A 15,817-nucleotide genomic window follows, 5' to 3' on the forward strand; every position below is an offset into this window, starting at 1 on the left:
TTTGTCACCAGGTGGTGGTACTTTTTGCAGTCGCTTTTTTTATTTACTTATATAAGTATTTTATATTTTCTTTCTTTAGTTGCTGTTGCTTTTTACCTCGAGAGTTCTCTTGGATCAAGTCAAGATCTTTGCATGGCTAGAAGAGGCAGCCATTGGGACAGATTGAATTAATGGTTTGTCTGAGCCTTGGGACTGGTTCCATATTGAATGGATACTAAAGAATAGAATGCCAATGGTTTGGGATTGTGTGCTTAGCCACTGGAGATTGTGCAGGACAATGAGCCTGGCCAAGATAGAAGATGCACATGTGAGAATGCTCACGGAACAAAAGTCATCGTAATTGAGCCACATTACACTTTTTGATGTGGTTGCAATGATAAAAGTTGCTCAGAACAACTTGAGGAATGCAAGGGTCACCATCCGTAAAATTCAGGGAGTTACTATTTTTGAACCCTAGAATCTGTTCGCGTCATTATCTTCGTTTTTATATGAGGATTAATTCTCTGGTTTGTGCCGAGGTCAAAATTTGCACCGATCACGGAGAATTTTAGATTGGAAGGTTTAAACGAGAGAATTGTTTCATGTATGCCATGCATTACAATTTGGGCACAAATTCCCAAAAGAGAGCATTAAAAAAAAACGTAATAGGCAAGAGGGGTAGATCTGAGCATGAAGTTTTCAGGGGCTGAGGGCAGATTGTTGCAAGTACATCAACTATGGAGTGTACTTATTTGTCTCCGACTCATGTACGGAGGTAGAACTTGCTCCCTCCGGTCAACTCTCTCTCTATTCTCAGAGGAAATGCTCTGCATGATGGGATGATTCCATCGAATGTACAGTTCCATGTTTTTCTTAGCTTTATTGTCCAGGTTTAGGAGTAGTTGATTGGTTCTCCAATGTAGGAACTAAAGAAAGTGATGACCACACCACACGGGAACAGGGATTTTCAGCTCTGATTTAGTGCTGTTTGTGGGGCTGTTTTACTGTTGGAATGATGCCAGGGTCAAAGGGTTTGTAGTCCAACTGGTTTGGAACAGATCTGGAATGGAATAAGGCTGAGAGCAGGTCAAGAAAGAGGTGAAAAACAGTAAATACAGAGTTCTGCAGATTGCAATTCCACACTTGAATTATTGAGTTATGCTCACAAAAAGTATTTTCCTACTTGGAATGTTGTTTTGGATATGCTGTACTGGCCTTATGCAGCTGAAATTTACTCAAAAAAGATGAAAGCCAACTGTTTACAGGTTTTGTACTTCGGAACTTTTTTTTTTTTTTTTGGTAACCTTCCATCTTTTAATTGATAAAGAAATACCAAGAGGGGCACCGGTCTTCGGGGCCAATCTGGTGTTGAGCGAGGGAGTTAGGTCTCTATTTGTGTGTGTATGTGAAAAGACCATGTATTAATTGAAGGGACTACTGCTTTATGTGAGTCATAGACTGGTTTCACGATGCTTTATCCCGGCATAATGAAACTACGAAACCGGTCTATGACTGACATAAAGTGGTAGTCCCTTCAATTAATACCTGGTCTTTTCACATACACACACAAATAGAGACCTAACTTCCTCGCTCAACACCAGATTGGCCCCAAAGACCAGCGCCCCTCTCGGTATTTCTTTATCAATTAAAAGATGGAAGGTTACAAAAAAAAAAAGAAACGTTCCAAAGTACAAAACCTGTAAACAATTGGCTTTTATCTTTTCTGAGTGAATTTCAGCTGCATAAGGACAGTACAGCATACCCAGAACAACATCCCTTTCTGAGTAAATTTCTGTTGCATAAGGACAATACAACATATCTAGAACAACATCCCAAGTAGGAAAACACTTTTTGTGAGCATAACTCAATAATTCAAGCGTGGAATTGTAATATGCAGAACTCTGTATTTTTTGTTTTTCACTTGTTTCTTGGCCTGTTCTCAGCCTTATTCCATTCCAGATCTGTTCCATACCAGTTGGACTACAAACCCTTTGACCTTGGCATCATCTAGCAGTAAAATAGCCCCACAAACAGCACTAAATCAGAGCTGAAAATCCCTGTTCCCGTGTGGTGTGGTCGTCACTTTCTTTAGTTCCTGCATTGGAGAAGCAATCAACTGCTCCTAAACCTGGATAGTGAGACTCTTGCCTCAGCAGAAATTCAAAGAAAAACACATAACTGTACATTTGATGGAATCAGCCCATCATATAGAGCATTTCCTTTGAGAAGAGAGAGAGAGTTGATCGGAGGGAGCAAGCTCTACCTCCGTACATGAGTAGACGAATAAGTACTCTCCATAGCTGATGTACTTGCAACAATTTGCTCTCAGCCCTTGAAAACTTCATGCTCAGATCTGCCCCTCTTACCTATTACGTTTTTTTAAAATGCTCTCTTTTGGGAATTTGTGCCCAAATTGTGACACATGGCATACATGTAACAAGTTTTCTGTTTAAACCTTTCAGTCTAAAATTCTCCGTGATCGGTGCAAAATTTGACCTTGGCACAGACGAGGGAATTAATCCTCCTGCAAAAACCAAGATAATGACATGAACAGATTTTGGGGTCCAAAAATAGTAACTCCGTGAATTTTAGGGATGGTGACCCTTGCATTCCTCAAGTTATTCTGAGCAACTTTTATATTGCAACCACATCAAAAAGTGTAATTTGGCTCAGTTACGGTGACTTTTATTCCGTGAGTATTCTCACATGTGCATCTTCTGTCTTGTCCAAGCTCATTGTCCTACACTATCTCCAGTGGCTAAGCACACAATCTGCAACCGGTCTATAACTCACATAAAGCTGTAGTTCCTTCAATTAACACATGGACTTTACATACACACACATAAATAGAGACCTCTCCCCCTTGCTCAACACTAGATTGGCCCCGAAGATTGGCGCCCCTCTCGGTATTTCTTTATCAATTAAAAGATAGAAAATTACAAAAATGGTAATGTTCCAAAATACATAACCTGTGAACAGCTGGTTTTCATCTCTTCTAAGTAAATCCCAGCTGCATAGTAACAGTACAGCATGTCCAGATCAACATCCCTTACTGTCCAGCATGTGCAGAATTGACTGTTCTTACTGTTCAGCACACTGTTCTTACTGTTTAGCATGTGCAGAGCTCATTGTTCTTATTTAGCATGTGCAGAGTTCACTGTTCTGATTCAGCATTAACAGAGTTCACTGCTCTTATTCAGCATGAGCAGAGTTCACTGCCCTTACGATTCAGCATGTGCAGAGTTCACTGTTCTTACTCAGCAATAACTGAAGCGAATCTGCCAATTTAGCCTCTTCCATCCATTTGGCATCCATTGGTGAATAGCTCTTGAACTTCACCAAAAATCTTCTTATAACTCAACCTTTCACTTTCCTATCCTTATGTGCCAGGATCTGCTCAGGAACTAGAATCTCATCTAATTCCTCTACTTCAGGTTGTTCCTCTTGAACCAAATCTTCTGGCAGTTCACCAATTAAAGGCTGAGCTCAATAGGCTCACATGGAATGCATTACGAATTTTTCAATTCTCTGGCAATTTCAGCCTATATGCTATGTCATTGATCTTCTCTGAGACTTGAAAAGGGCCGTAATAACGCATACTCAACTTTGGAAACAAATGTTCCTTGCCCTTCTGTTTTCTCAAACATGCCTTTTCAAAACGCAATAAGACCCAATCATCCTTTTTGAACAAGAGCTCCCGACGATGACTATCAGCAGCTCTTTTCTGTTTAGCTTGTAACTTTTCTAGGGCATACTTGACCTTTTTATATGCTTCTTCCCAATCTTTTACATAACGATCTACTTTAAAGATGTTATCTTTTGTTTGCAAAATGGGAGGCAATTTCTTTTCACCTTCCACAATCTCAAAAGGTGCTTTGCTAGTAGACGAGTGCACTGTATTATTGTATGCATACTCAACCAATGGCAAGTAGTGTTCCCAAGAAGTCTTATGATCTGAAACATAACACTTCAGTAAATCTAAAACAATTGAAATTGCTTCTTCAGACTGTCCATCAGTTTGTGGATAGAAAGAAGATAAAAATTTCAGCGTAGTGCCCATGTTTTCAAACAATGCTTTCCAAAACAAGCTAGTCATTCTTGGGTCTCTATCACTGACAATTGACTGTGGCATTCCATGGTACTTGAAGATATTTTGCATAAATATCTTTACCATGTATTCTAACTTAACCTTTTTCCTTATAGGAATGAAATGTGCCTGTTTGCTGAATCTGCAAATGATAGTCAAGATTTCATCATTCCCCGAAGAAGTTCTTGGAAGATCAAAAATGAAATCCATGGCAATACTTTCCCATGACCTTTCTGGAATACGCAGTGGTTGCAATAACCCTGGTGCCTTCTGTCTATCAAATTTGACCTTTTGACATACAAGGCAAGATCTAACATATGCATCAATATTAGATCTCAAGGCTGGCCAATAGAAGAAAGTCTCTACCGCTTTGGCTGTAGCATCAATACCACGATGTCCTACATATGGTGGAGCATGACTTTCTAATAAAACTTTTGGCCTTAGCTGTTTTGTAATGCATAGTCTTCCATGCATCATGATAAAGCCTTCTTTGAACACATAATGATCATGATGTTGACCATCGATCAACTGTTTATAGATTTTAGAGAAATCTTCATCATCAACATACTGCTCTTTCATATCATCCAATTCATGGTGATAAGGAATTGAAACAGCTGACACCTGTGGTTTGTGAGATAAAACATCTGCAATTACATTCTTCTTGCCTTCCATATGCACTATTTGAAAATGAAACATAGATAGGAAATTTGCCCAATGCATGTGTTTCTCTGATAATTTAGCCTGTGTGAGAAAGTATCTAAGTGTTTGATGATCCGTTTGCGATACAAAATCAGCACCAATCAAATAGTGCTTCCAACTAGAGAGTGCATGGATCACATCCAATAATTCTTTCTCATAAATTTGGTAAGTCCTTTTAACGATAGAAAGTACTCTACTCTGGTATGCCACAACTCGACCATTCTGCATTAATACAGCACCAATGTTGTTTCCACATGCATCAAACTACACTACAAATGGCTTAGACAGATCTAGCAAAATAAGTACTGGATCTGTAGTCATTTTCCCCTTCAAACATCTAAATGTTGATTTCTCTTTGTCAGTCCATTGCCATTTGACATCCTTCTTTTCAAGTGTATGTAAAGGAGAAGCAATCTCTGCAAAGTGTCTTACAAATCTTCTGTAGTAAGAGCATAGGCCAAGAAAACTGCGGACATCAGGAATAGTTTTCAAGTTTGGCTAAGAGACAATTGCTTCTATCTTTGTAGGATCCATCTTCACACCATCTTTAGAACCTATGTGCCCAAGGAAGTGAATCTCTTTCAAAAAGAATTCACTCTTTTTACCATTAATGAGTAATCTGCTACGCTTAAGCTCATTAAAGACTGCAACTAGGTGTTTTCTATACTCCTCTTCATTCTTTGAAAAGATAATCATATAATCAAAGAATGAAGGGCAGAAAATTCTATCCATCATCCTATTAAATGTAGCAGGAGCATTGGTCAATCCAAACGGCATGACTAAAAATTCATAGAGACCAATGTCGTTCTAAAAGCAGTCTTATGGATATCCTCTGGCCTGATTCTGATGAGATGGTATCCACTTTTTAAATCTATCTTGCTAAACATTCTTGCTCCGTGTAATCAATCAAGAATGTCATCTATCCTCGGAATTGAAAACCTATTCTTGATCGTGTTCGTATTCAAGGCTCTGTAGTCAATACACATTCGCCAAGAGCCGTCCTTTTTTCGAACTAGCAACACAGGTGAACAAAATGGAGAACTACTGGGCTGAATTAGTCCTTTCTCTAAAAGCTCATTAACCTGTGTCATGATCTCTTTCTGCTGCGCTGCACTGACCCTGTATGGTGGCCTATTGGGCGGACTAGTTCCTGGAATAAGATCTATGATATGATCTTCAGGCCTCTCAGGGGATAACTCTCTTGGTAACGAATCTGAGAAACAATCACTAAATTTATCCAAGAAAGCCCTTCTACTTTCATCTAGTACAGACACATTACTATCAACTTCATTAACTTGCTTTGCAAAAACCAAGTACGCAGAAATATGATTTTTCATTACAGAAGTAATTGCAGAAGCAGAAACAACTGGGATAGACTCTCCTTTAAGCTTCGCATCTAACACATGAGTCTTGCTTCTATGTACAAGAGTAATCGTTCTATTGTAAATATCCAAGATAGCATGCTTCCTGTGGCACCATGGGATACCCAATAGAACATCACAACCCTCTAGAGGCATAATATGGAACTCCTTTGTGTCCACATAGCTTTGAATATGCATACGAAGTTTGCCAAGAATGGGGGTGACAGGTTTAGTATGTCCTGGGCATGCCAAATCAGCCTGTCCAACTGGTCCCATTTCCTCGGGGCGTATATCCAATTTAGCTGCCAATGCTGGTGAGATAAAGTTTGCATGAGCTCCGAGATCAAAGAAAATAAGCACTGTGGAATCTTTGATCTTTTCCCAAGCTCTGCACAATTCTGTAGCATCATCAATTGATTGATCTCCCACCATATCAGGCACTAAGCCAATGTTGGGCTTCTTTTTACTTGGCGCATCTTTATCCTCCGCATCTTTAGAAAATTGCTGTGGGCACTTAGAAGCAATATGGCCTTTCTGTTCATAAATAAAGCATTTTCCAGCCATCATTAAAGCCTTTGTTTCTTCAAACGATTTGCCAAAAAGTGGCCTCTTTTGTCCTTTACCCTGTTTAAAAGAAGCCTGAGGTGGCTGCTGAAATCTTTTCTTCCAAAAAGACTTCTTTGTAAAATTGGTCCTTTCTGGAAATTGCTTCTTCTTCTTACTAGGATCCTGCTTAAACTGAGAATCCTTCTTTTCAGTGTCTTTAAAGCTGTTAGCTTTTCCTTTTAACAATGCATTTGCCACACCGGCATTTTCAATTAACTGTATCATATTTGTAACCCTAGTCTTGGTACAATAATCCCCGATAGCTTTGGGCAAACCGCAACAGTACTTTTCAATTTGTTCTGACAGGGGCACTGTCCTGTAAGAACTCACGAGCAAAAGTGCTTCCCAAAATTTCTTACTGTACTCTTCTAAATCCGTACAATTTGCCGTGTCCAATTTATGCCATGCAGTTATGACATCTACTTCAAACGTGTTAGTTAACCATGTGGCTGCAAACAACTGTTTGAAATGAACCCAAGTGGCAGGTGCATATCCTTGCATCAACAATATGTTCCACCACTGCAAAGCATTACCTTTCAAAAAAGTTGCAGCCTTCCGCACCTTAGAAGTCTTAGTAAAATTCCCTCATGTGTAAGCTGCATCAAACTGCTGTATAAATGTCAAAGCTTTCAGCTTATCTGGCATACCACTGAAGGTTTCAAACTTTAATGCTTGACCACCCTCTTTATAGTCTTTAGGCTTTGCACTTTTTGGTGTAAGGTTGCCATAGACAGCTGGCTGTAAAAAGGGGAGTCCCTTAGGTGCATTATCAGCATTCATTTCACCTATCTTAGCTGCCATATGTCCACTAGGCTGAGAAAACCAGCGGGTGCATTTTGTACTCTAGGCATCAAATAAGGACTCTGCAGAGTTTGATAACCGGGCTGTAGGCCAATATTAGCATGAAGTGGGTTCACTGCCTCAATAGGCATCATTCCTGGTGGCCCTCTAGGCAAGTATCCTTGATAACCCGTGGGTAATCCAGCCATTGCTTGAAAAACCGACCCACCACCAAAGTAACCAGGATAAGTAGTAAATTGAGGAGGAATAGTTTGCTGTGCCACTTGTGTATAACTGCCTTGACCATTCACTCCCTGATCCTGTGCTTGTGCTTCTTGTTGCACTGGACTTGTCTCCATGTTTGATGTCTTTTCCACATGCTCATGCACATTAGAGGTTTGCCTTTTTAAGCGCTCCATGGTACGATGTGATGACTCAGCTTGAGAATCCTCGTTATGTGACTTCAAAATTTTTTGCATTCGAGGATTCTTTACCAGCTGTTGGAAAGAGCCAACCATACTGAGGAGTTGTGCCATAAACAAGTCTTCCTGTTCTTGCTCCTCATCATGTGGTTCAATCTCGGTTCTAGAAGGTGCTGACACCTGTGCACCAATACTCTCTCTTCGGTGTCTATGAGCAGAAGAAGAACTCTCTTCTTCATGGGGGATTTTTCCTTTGCCTTTATTCATGTCTACAATCTCTCTCGTCCTGTAATCTCTGTAAAACCTGTGTGTATGGCCTTTTCACCCAAAACTGTCCGAGCTTAAATTCTTATAGAAAAGAATTCAAATCCCGGGGATGGAACCATGCAACCGGTCTATGACTTACATAAAGCGGTAGTTCCTTCAATTAACACCTGGACTTTACATACACACACATAAACAGAGACCTCTCTCCCTCGCTTTTTAACACCAGATTGGCCTCGAAGACCGGCTCCCCTCTCGGTATTTCTTTATCAATTAAAAGATAGAAAATTACAAAAATGGTAATGTTCCAAAATACATAACATGTGAACAGTTGGTTTTCATCTCTTCTAAGTAAATTCCAGCTACATAGTAACAATACAGCATGTCCAGATCAACATCCCTTACTGTCCAGCATGTGCAGAATTCACTGTTCTTACTGTTCAGCATGTGTAGAGTTCACTGTTCTGATTCAGCATGAACAGAGTTCACTGTTCTTATTCAACATGAGCAGAGTTCACTGTCCTTACGATTCAGCATGTGCAGAGTTCACTATTCTTACTCAGCATAAGCAGAGTTCACTGTTCTTATTCAGCATGACCAGAGTTCATTGTTCTTACGATTCATTATGTGTAGAGTTCACTGTTCTTATTCAGCATGAACAGAGTTCATTGTTCTTATTCAGCATGTATAGAGAAAACACAGAATTGTACCTTCGATGGAATCAATCCATCATGCAGAGCATTTCTTCTGAGAATAGAGAGAGAGATGATCAGAGGGAGCAACCTCTACCTCTGTGCTTGAGTTAGAGACGTAGAAGTACTCTCCATGGCTGCAAGGTTTTCTTGAAGCAATTTGCCCTCAGCTCCTCCAAACTTCATTCTTTCATCTACCCTTTATGTCTATTACGTTTTTTTTAATGCTCTCTCTCTCTCTCTCTCTCTCTCAGGAATTTGTGCCACATGGCATACATGTAACAAGTTTAAACCTTTCGGTCAAAAGAGTGAGGTGAATCAAAATCACCAGCCCAATTTGAATCATTGTAAGCATGTAGTTGCAATGGTTCCCCCTTGGCATAAAGCAATCCAAGAGTCCTAGTATCTTGCAAGTGACGAAAAACATGCTTCACAGCTTGCCAATGTGGCATGCGTGGTTGGCGCATATATTTGCTCAAGATTGAATGTCTGGCCTTGTGTTGCATAAGTAAATGAGACATCCAATTGTTGGAGCATACATATGGATATCAAACAAATCACTGTCATCATGCAAGGACAGCTTAAATCTAGTCTCCATTGGTGTACAAATTGGCTTGCAATCCTGCAAGACAAACCTCTCAAGAAGTCTACCAATGTATTTAGATTGTGACAATCCAATGCCTCTACCATCATGAATGAATTGAATGCCCAAATAATAGTGCAACGGTCCTAAGTTTGACATCTCGAAAGTTTGCTACAAACTTTGTTTGAATTCTGAAATCTGATCAGCACATGTCCTTGTGAGCAGAAGATCATCAACATAAAGACATATGACCAAGAAGGATTCCCTCTCTTTACATATGTAAAGTGTAGACTCTAATGAGCTATTAATGAACCCTTGGCTGAGTATAAAGGCATCAATTTTTGCATACCAAGCTTGGGGAGCTTGCTTCAAGCTATATACAACCTTTTTCAGCTTACATACCAAGTGTTCGGATCCCACAACTGCAAGAACAATGGGCTGTTGTACATACACTTCTTGAAGTTTCCCATGTAAAGATGCAGTCTTAATATCAAGCTGGTGCACAATCCAACCATAATGGGCAACCAAAGCAACCATAGACCAAATGGTAGTCATGCAAGATGTAGGAGCAAATGTCTCCTCATAGTCAATGCCTTTGTTTTGTGCATAGTCTTTGGCCACAAATGTAACCTTATATTTGTCAATGGATCCATTTGTATTCCTTTTTAGCTTATAGACCCACTTTTTACCAATGGCTTTCTTCCCAACAGGCAAGGTCACTAAAACCCATGTTTGATTCTTTATGATAGAATCAAACTCAGCTTGCATTGTTGCCATCCAATGCACACTATGTTGTGCATCCTCAAAACATTTAGGCTCCTCATTATCAAGTGTATGTGCTGCCATAACTAACTCCATTGTATTAGCACTATCATGTAGACGAGCTTGTCTTCTAGTACGACTAGCAATAGGAGCATCCAAATGACTATCTTTTATAGTCTGCAAGTACCATCTAGGCATTTGTCTAGCTTCTTGATTGTGTACAAGCTCTTGTTGAACTTCAAACTCAGCATCTTGTTGAATATTTAGATAAACCATAGGCTGATTTTTTGCATTTCTCAATGGTGCAGTTGGCTGAACATTATGTTCACTTGTTGAAGCTCCAATTGTATCACCAAAAGAAATGGGCAGCAGCCCTTCAAGTACATCATTGGCAGCCTCATATGTATCAAAACCAACAAGGGGTAATTCTGTTTTTTCATCAAAAACAAAGAATGATACAATCTATATCCTTTGCTATCACTGCTGTACTCCACAAAAATGTATTTAACAGCCTTGTTGTCCAACTTCTTTCTTAGTACCTTGGAAATGTGAGCATACACAGGACATCCAAAAGTACGAAAATGTCCAATAGAAGGTTACCGGCTATTCCGAGCCTCAAAATGTGTGACATTCTTTAATGCCTTGGTAGGGCACCTGTTCAAAACATGGCAAGCACACATAATTGCTTCCATCTAAAACTATGTGGCAAACTCCTTGCTTTCAGCATACATCTGGCTATCTCCATGAGTAACCGATTTTTCCTCTATGCTGCAACCCCATTCTGCTATAGAGTATAAGCAACAGTGTATTGATGGATAATGCCTTTTTGCTTCAAAAAATTATTTAGCATAGAAGACATGTATTATTCTCCTCGGTTTGAACGGAGAGTGTTAATCCTGCAGTCAGATTGATTTTCAGCAAGTGCTACAAGAGCCAAAAATGCATCATACACCTCTTACTTTTTCATCAAAGAGTAGAAAAAAAAAAACGAGTAAAGTTATCAATGAAAGTGAGAAAATAGTAACAACCACCCAATGACTTTGTTTGCATAGAGCCACATACATTCAAATGCACAATCTATAATTTGATAGTTGCTCTAAAAGCAACATCATGAGGAAACAAAAAATGATGCATTTTTCCCAAAATGCATCCCTCACATATATGCTCAGGAGGTCTCTCCAAGAGAGGTAAGCCATCAAGCATTTGTGTACGTTGCATAAACATCAAGTTGCCATAGTTAACGTGCCCCATGCGAGCATGGCATAACTTTGCATGTGACATAGTAGAGGTAAGAGTAGAGGTTAGATAGACCGATTGATCAACTGAATAAGCATCCAAATCATATATAGTCCATGACATGAAGTGTCAGTCAAAACCAAAGTCATGTGTTCTTTTCTTTGACCATACATTAGCCATCATCAAATGTAACTTGTAGACCACACTTTACCAAAAAAGAAATAGACAATGCCGTCCAAGGTACAAATAGTGCTTAGCACCACAAAAATGCAAAAGCCGCAACATTTCTTGTCCCAAAATGCACAAATTTAGTCTATTACAGCTCTCACTGATGTACATTGGCTAATCTCTGAGCTGACATCAAAAGCCCCGAATATTCACAAAATCTCTGCTATAAATGTGTCCTAAACATGTGTTGGAATAGAGATATGCTGCATGGGCAAAAGCCCTTTCTAGAAGATTAAATCTGAATAAAATAGTTGATTTTTTTTCCTTTTTACTTCCTTTATGGATGGTTGAGTTGAGTGGTGGTAGGTGGATTAGTGGTGGCTGAGCTCAATTGAGTTTGTCGATGTAGGCGGTGTTAGCATGGCGGCGGTTGAGTTGGAGGTGGCGGCGCATGGGACTGGAGATGCAGGTTGCACATGTAGCTGGCCGCGGTGCATAGGGTAGGTGGTCGAAGGGATTGGTGGGTGGCGGTTGACCAAGGCTAGGCATTGTGGTGGTGCACGTGTCAAATGGGATGCGGGCAGAGAAGACAAGGCGTTGCCTGGGAGCAGCTACGTAGGCTTGCAGATGGGCGGAGTAGGAAGATAGGCGGTTGCAGGGCTGGCATCATAGGCCAAAACCAAGCGCAGGGAGCAACAATTGGCTGGTGGTTGCTTGAGGTGGAGCTGCTGACATTGGCGGTGGCGGCTCAAATCGTGGTGTTGAAGTCTGCTCTGATATCAAATGTGAGAGGTGAGAGGATGCACAGAGATCGAAGCTCAGTTGAGAGTATAGTTGATAGTGAAGACATGACTCCCAATGCAATAATCAAAAGAGTGTAATGTGCAAGTATAAAGTACAACCTTTAAACCTTAGGGTTACTAAATTGTGTTCACACTTGAAAGGTGTAAGACACGATAAGTGCCCAAACTGTGTGGCATAGGCACATAAAATAAAAGAGAATAAATCTAGGGGAAAAAACCTCTCATAAGGAGAGTGTAAAGTGCCTCAGTGTCCTATTGAGGATCACCGATACTCCTTTGTGAGACTAGGCGTGACCCATCAACTAGCTGCACATTGCTTAGTGAGCGTAGCTAGCTGCACCAATCACCACTAGTTTTGCCCGTTAGTTGCTGCCCAATATTGTTGGTACAACTGCCACCACTTTATGCTGCCTAGAGCGCCACGGCCAAAGTTGCTTGTTGCTTTTGTAGTGCTGCCCAGTTGTTGGCCAATGACACCCACAATGCTGCCTATCTATTTTGCGCCCACCCGCCTTTGTGTTCACACTACCAGTCTTGACATTGTTGCTCTAGCATCGCCGCCAAGTGCTGGCTCTGCCTCTGCCTTTGCCTTTGCCTCTGCCTCTGCCAGTTGATGCTTGCAACGTCACTTGCGCCTTGCCTAGTCTATGGTTGCGCTGCTTGCTACTTGTGTCTACTGCCAACACAACCACCTCTTGCATGGCACTACAACATTGCAGCTCGCTCTTGGATCCATTGACATGCTTCCCAGAGTAGTAAAAATACTTGAGAATTGGGATCTTTTGCCCATTTTGAAGTTCCATGTGTGCATCTCCTCTGAAATTGCCAATATTGTGCAATGTCTTTGACATTTATGTGAGAAATTTGGGGCTTTTTTGATTCTTGGTTCTTGCATGCATTTTGACGTGCAGTCCAAGTGCTGGTTGCCGTCTATGTGCATCTTGAGGCAATGTTACACTGAATCCTAAGCTTCTAAGTATAAAACCTGTCCGATTCTCAAAACTTCCTCTAGAAAATTTGGGGCTTTTGCCCGGCACGCATCCCAAGGCAGCAAACAGGTGCAGCAACAGCATTCAATTGCTGTTTGGATCAAATTTGGCAGAAAGGTTTTTGGAAATTTGAGGATTTACACCATTAAATTGCTGAAATTTGTGTTTGGTGCACATTCCAAGGCAAGTGTAGTGGTACAACAGTGAATTGCTGTATATTGCAGATTTGGTACTGTTTTGCGCAGTTTTGGCATGCATTTCAAGGCACTTGACGGTTTTGGACAGGTTTTGTACTTGATTACTGTACTCTTAAGAGTACATTTTGCAGGTGTTTGGTTGCAGTTTGTGCACTTTATTGCAGCAATTGCTTGGCAAGGTCACGGTGACCATAGCAACATTTGGGTATCCTCACTTAGGAGGGAAAATTGGATGGCACCAACTACTCACTGTGGTGTTTCATGGTGTGCCATTTGCTTGTTGTGAAGGGTTTGTGGGAATTTGTGGTTTTGCACCTCAGATGCCTCACAAAGGGGCTAAAGGACAGCAAGCTGCCTATATTCCCCCTACATAAGAACAAAAAAAATGGTACTCAAAAGGATGTGCAGGTCTTGTGTTTGATTGCTCTTTTAGTCAAGAAGGCAAGTATGCCTCAGGGCCTCAAAGGCAGCTTAAGATAACTTTTGAGCAGATTTTTGAGAGAGAGAGAGAGAGAGAGAGCTTAATTATGTGAGAGTGCACAAGGGAAGAAGGAACACGAATATAGAGAGAGAAAAAGAAAGAGAAAGTAGAAGATGAAGGAAGAAATATTGCATTGAAGATGAATGCTGAATACAATGATGAGGACTGATCAATGCAGCCCAAAGAAATAGCGAGGACACCAAATCAGGTTGAGATGATGGTAGCTACAATGTCGGAGAGTGTTTGAGAGACAGAGTATGCTGAATTTGCAAAAGAGTGATATGCCAAGTGTACGAGGTGTGCCGTATATAGCCATCTGCACCGAAAACTGGTTGATTGCATATAGGGGTATGTCCTAAATTTGGCCGATTGCAGCAATTTGATTGCATAGAAAAAATGCAAAAATGATGACAATCTCTCTCGGGAGTCGTGGACCAAAAATACAATGGCAAGAGGTATCAACCAATTGACAGACCATGGAAATGCACAATAAATGTGCCTAAAACATACGAAATGCACTCTAGAATGCTAGAGCTCCCATGTCTTCATCAGACTCTGGAAGGAGCTCACAACCCCTAGGAGATGATAGACTGACATGACTAAAATAGACAGGCTAATAGATTATGCTCTTCAGTTGTGAGGCACCTTGTTTAAGGGCCTTTTCTTGTTGGATACACTGAAAGGAGATCTCATGATGCTTTGGGAATTAGCACTTATGCTTGCTATGTAGAATGCAGAGCTATGGCATGCCTGTTATGGTTATGTGAGTTTTGGCAATTTGATAACACTTCAGTGTTGTCAAATGGTGGATGCCTTGGCTCCTATTGAGACCCCACCTCCCTATGCATGTGAAGGATAGTGCAGTGCATGCTTTAAAAAGGATAGTGCAATGCATGCTGTCCGTAAGTTGCATCTTATACACTCTTATATGTGTGGTCCCATGTAGACATGAGCTGTTGGGGGTTATCTATAATTTGTCACCTTTATGGATGCCTACTGCCAATACACATGGGTGTATGGTCTTAAGGAAAAATCTGATGTATTCATGCACTTCAAACACTTGGTTGCAAAGTTAGAAGTTTGAAACAGGCTGAATAGTGCAAACATTTCGTATGGATAGAGGGGGGACGTCTCATGCATTTGAGACACTCTTCCTTGAGAATGGTATCACACATCAAGCCATTGTGAGGATGACACCTCATTAGAATGGCAGTCTTGAAAGAAAGAATCAAACACTCGTGGAGATGACTAGATGTACGTTGAAGAGTAAGGGATTGCCACATAAATTTTGGCTTGAGGGCCTTCAATGTGCTGATTATGTGTTGAATCGTGCTTTGGCAAAGGCACTTAAAACTCTCTCTCCTTTTGAGGCTTGGCATGAGAGGAAACCGAAGGTTGACTACTTTCGTGTGATTGGATGCATAGCCTATGCTCATGTGCCAAAAGAGCTTCATGGAAAGCTTGTTTGTGGAAAGCTCGATGATAAGGTCTTAAAATGTATCTTTATTGGCTACAGTTTGGAAAGCAAAGGCCATGTGTTATATGATGCATGCACTTGCAAAGTTTTTGTTAGTAGGGATGTCATCTTTGCTGAAAATGCAGCCTTTTCGCATGACCAATTTGAAAGCCACATACGATTCAGTTGATGTTTTTGAAGGTCTTCCAACACTTGTTTTGGGACTTGAGCTTGCTGCAAATGCCCAAACAG

At 40.7% G+C, this 15,817-nt stretch overlaps 1 protein-coding gene and 1 pseudogene across 1 annotated transcript in view; one reads left to right on the plus strand and one right to left on the minus strand.

The window, feature by feature from the left end:
* LOC148014372 (26S proteasome non-ATPase regulatory subunit 13 homolog A-like) overlaps nucleotides 1-15,817 on the plus strand; it is a 58,919-nt gene that overhangs the window by 11,692 nt on the left and 31,410 nt on the right. The window lies entirely within an intron of this gene.
* LOC148014373 (uncharacterized) lies at nucleotides 3,337-8,201 on the minus strand (annotated as a pseudogene).

Source organism: Lygodium microphyllum, chromosome 25 (assembly GCF_053477565.2).
Source record: "Lygodium microphyllum isolate KBCC chromosome 25, Lygodium_microphyllum_v1.1.10, whole genome shotgun sequence".
Taxonomy (NCBI): Eukaryota; Viridiplantae; Streptophyta; class Polypodiopsida; order Schizaeales; family Lygodiaceae; genus Lygodium; species Lygodium microphyllum.